Raw genomic sequence first — 4,254 nt, forward strand, 5'->3', positions numbered from 1 at the left:
TTTTTTTTTTTTTTTTTTTGTCGGTCTTGCTTTTTTTTGGTGTTTTTATGTATTTTGTTGGTTTTCTTGGTCTTTACAACTCTTAATTTGCTTTGGGTCATATTTTCTTTCATTAATTTTCGTTTATTTCTCTATATTAGTTAGTCTTTAAATATTTGGGCGATTTTTGAGTTTATTTTGTCGACATTGGCTGTTTTTTGGGCTAGTTTTATTGGGTTCATTTGAAAATATTATTATTATTATTATTATTATTATTATTATTGTTGTTGTTATATCTTGTATGTTTATTAATATGTTAAATTTAGTGTGTGTAACTAGAATCCTGTTTGTGACAAGTATATCACACACACACACACACACACACACCCTTGAGATAAGTGTTAAAGTGTGTGTGTGTGTGTGTGTGTGTGTGTGTGTGTGAAGATCCAGATAGACTTGTCATAAACAGGTTTCTGGTTACTATAATATTTCCTACTCTCTCTCTCTCTCTCTCTCTCTCTCTCTCTCTCTCTCTCTCTCTCTCATTTACATAGGCCATCCTTGAGCCTAATTTCCCGTAGGCGCAACATGTCTAGGTGGGCTGCAGTGGGCGTGATTTAGCGTGGTGTGGGCGTGGTGGGCGTGGCAGCGTACGATACCTTCCTGTATTGTACGATGGCGGTGGTGGTGGTGGTGGTGGTGGTGGTGGTGACAAGGTGCTATCGTATTAAGTTGTAATATTATCGTACCCAACCTAATCTAACCTATCCTTGATGATGTTTATATTTTCTTTTTATTCTTGTGTAAATTGACTGAAGTGAAAAGATTGATCAGTAAAGAGCAAGGGAAAGGATTTAAGTAGTGGTGGTGGTGGTATCGTACACACCTGCCATATTATCGTACCTAACTTAACCTAATAATAATGTTAATATTTTTTTTTCTTGTGTAAAATTGAAGTGAAAAGATTAAATAGTTAAGAGCAAGGAAAGGAATGTTGGTGGTGGTGGTGGTGGTGGTAGTTGTGGTGGTGGTTGTGGTATCGTACTTGTTGCCATATTACCGTACTTAACCTAACCTAACCTAACCTCTTTGATAATAATGTCTGAATTGTTTTTTTTTTTCTTTTCTTTTTCTTGTGTAAATGGACTGAAGTAAGAAAAAGTAAAGATTAATTAGTAAAGAGCAAGGTAAGGCATTATGATGGTGGTGGGGCTATCGTACTTAATTGCCGCATTATCGTACTTCACCTAACCTCTTTGATAATAACATTTGATCTCTTTTACTTTTTTTTTTATTCTTTTGTAAATTGACTAAAGTAAGAAAAAGTAAAGATTAATTAGTGAAAAGCAAGGGAAGGTATTTTGGTGGTGGTGGTGGTATCGTACGTAACTGTCGTATTATCGTACCTAACCTAACCCAACCTCACCTCTGATAATAACGTTAAATTTTCTTTTCTTTTTCATTCTTGTGTAAAATGAAGTGAAAAGATTAAATTAGTAAAGAGCAAAGGTAGGAATTAATTTTACTTAGCATATACGTAAATGTCCTTCGAAATAGTAAGTTTGAAAATATGTAAAAATAAATGGTTTTGTAATTGTAAAATGAAAAGTTAAAAGTAGTGAAATAATCTTTAGTTTCACAGTATTTCGTTGTGTTGCATTTTATTTCGTTATTTTATTAGTTTAATTTATTTCTCAATTGTTAAGTGTGTGTTTCACTGTTTGTTTGATCTGGTGCAGTCTCTGACGAGACAGCCAGACGTTACCCTACGGAACGAGCTCAGAGCTCATTATTTCCGATCTTGGGATAGGCCTGAGACCAGGCACACACCACACACCGGGACAACAAGGTCACAACTCCTCGATTTACATCCCGTACCTACTCACTGCTAGGTGAACACCACCTACACGTGAAAGGAGACACCCAAATATCTCCACCCGCCCGGGGAATCGAACCCCGGTCCTCTGGCTTGTGAAGCCAGCGCTTTAACCACTGAGCTACCGGGTGTGTGTGTGTGTGTGTCTGTCTTTCTGTCTCTCTGTTTATCTGTCTGTAAGTGTTTGTATCTCTTTATTTATGTGTCTGTGCGTGGGAAAGAGAGAGAGAGAGAGAGAGAGAGAGAGAGAGAGAGAGAGTCATTTCTCCTTTGCCGTTTGTTGCTGTGTGTGTGTGTGTGTGTGTGTGTGTGTGTGTGTGTGTGTGTGTGTGTGTGTGTGTGTGTGTGTGTGTGTGTGTGTGTGTGTGTGTGTGTGTGTGTGTGTGTGTGTGTGTCGGATTCATTAATCATCATTCAAAAGAGGAAGAAGGAGAGGAGGAGGAGGAGGAATAGGAAACAAAGGGAAGTTGAAAGAAGAATGGTGGAGAAGGAAGAGGAGGAAGAGGAGGAGGAGGAGGAGGAGGAGGAGGAGGAGGAGGAGGAGGAGCAGGAACAGGAGGCGGAAAAAAGGGGAGGAGGAGGACGAGGAGGAGCAGGAGGAGGAGGGGCAGGAGGAGGAAAAATAGGAGGAGGGGGAATAGGAGGAGGGAGAAAAAGAGGATGAGGAGGAGGAGGAGGAAGAGGAGGAGGAGGAGGAGGAGGAGGAGGAGGAGGAGGAGGAGGAGGAGGAAAAGCAGACAAATTCCTCAGTTCTCTATTTAGACAAAACCTTGAAAATCTGACGGGCAGAGTACACACACACACACACACACACACACACACACACACACACACAGATGTAAACTTCTATCACAAACACTCATCACCACTACCACTACTGCTACCACCACCACCACCACCACCACCACTATTACTATAACATGAAAGGTATACAAGGAGAATGATTAATTAGACACAACTGAATATGTATGGAAGGTGATGGCATGAATACAGGAGTGTTGTGTAATGGTGTATACAGGTAATGGAGTATACAGGTGATGATACAGACAAATTATAATCGAATCTTGTTTTTTTTTTCATGTATCTTGTCAATTTCTCTTTTCTTTTTTTTCTTGTTTTGAGTTTGCACTTCATAATTTTCTGTGTTTTAGTTCTAGTTGATGAATTTTGAGTTTTTCCAGCTTCCCCCCACACACACACGTGGAAGATAGTACTACAAATACTACTAATGATAAATAAATCTTGTGTTAGTAGTCCAGAGAGAGAGAGAGAGAGAGCAATAAAGGATGATAGGAAGACTGAATTAAAAGACAATTAAATAAACAGATTAGGTTAGGTTAGGTAAGAATAGGTTGGTTTAGATAAGTCAGTTTCTCTCTCTCTCTCTCTCTCTCTCTCTCTCTCTCTCTCTCTCTCTCTCTCTCTCTCTCTCTCTCACGGTGTAATTAGAGAAAATAATTAGTCTATCTCGCAAAATAAAGTTAGGTAGAGATAAGTTTAGGTAATTTCTCTCTCTCTCTCTCTCTCTCTCTCACCAAGGCACTGGCGAGGGACGGAGACGTGGTGTGTGCACGGCTGGTGTGTGACGACTGACCGGCCGCGCGCGTGCACACCAATATATGTGTGTGTGTGTGTGTGTGTGTGTGTGTGTGTGTGTGTGTGTGTGTGTGTGTGTGTGTGTGTGTGTGTGTCCGCTACCAGCTACCAGACAGACAGACAGACAGACAGACAGACGGACGCATACACAGACACATGCTCATTCACTACCCCCACCCCCTCTCTTTCTCTCTCTCTCTCTCTCTCTCTCTCTCTCTCTCTCTCTCTCTCTCTCTCTCTCTCTCTCTCTCTCTCTCGTTTATTTTCACTTATCTTCATTTTGTCTTACTTTTCGTTGTTATTTCTTTTCTTTCAAGACAGAACATTCGAGAAGAGTTATTTTTGTTCTCCTCCTCCTCCTCCTCCTCCTCCTCCTCCTCCTCCTCCTCCTCCTCCTTCTCCTCCTCCTACGTTTCTTTTCCCAGACATTTCATTCTTTCTTTTTAATTTTTACTCAGCTTTTCTATAAATGGCAATGAAAAATAGTGTTCTGGGAATGGAGGAGGAGGAGGAGGAGGAGGAGGAGGAGGAGGAGGAGGAGGAGGAGGAGGTGACGTGTTCTTAGTATGCAGGTAATGTTCAAGTGACGCAATGTGTGTGTGTGTGTGTGTGTGTGTGTGTGTGTGTGTGTGTAGGCAAGACATTCCTTCAGCACTATCTACCTACACGTGTTTATCTATTATTGAGATAGTTGTAGTAGTAGTAGTAGTAGTAGTAGTAGCAGTTGTAGTAATAGTAGTTGTTGTAGTAGCAGCAGTAGTAATAGTAGTAGTAGTAGTGGTGGTGGCAGTGGTGTTGGTGGT

The 4,254-nt window shown here is 40.7% G+C and overlaps 1 protein-coding gene across 3 annotated transcripts in view; it reads right to left on the reverse strand.

Moving 5' to 3' along the window:
- Positions 1 to 3,499, reverse strand: part of LOC123508948 (protein lethal(2)essential for life-like) — a 21,485-nt gene extending 17,986 nt beyond the window's left edge. Inside the window, exons 1-2 of one of the 3 annotated variants that reach the window (XM_045263008.1) lie at positions 3,388 to 3,499; positions 658 to 681 (exon numbers count right to left, since the gene is read on the reverse strand). The gene's annotated coding sequence lies outside the window, so the exon portion shown is untranslated. Of the gene's footprint in view, positions 1 to 657; positions 692 to 3,387 lie in introns of all 3 variants that reach the window. The other 2 variants (XM_045263018.1, XM_045263002.1) reach the window with 2 other exon arrangements.
- Between the last annotated feature and the right edge of the window lie 755 nt (positions 3,500 to 4,254).

Source organism: Portunus trituberculatus, chromosome 3 (assembly GCF_017591435.1).
Source record: "Portunus trituberculatus isolate SZX2019 chromosome 3, ASM1759143v1, whole genome shotgun sequence".
Taxonomy (NCBI): domain Eukaryota; kingdom Metazoa; phylum Arthropoda; class Malacostraca; order Decapoda; family Portunidae; genus Portunus; species Portunus trituberculatus.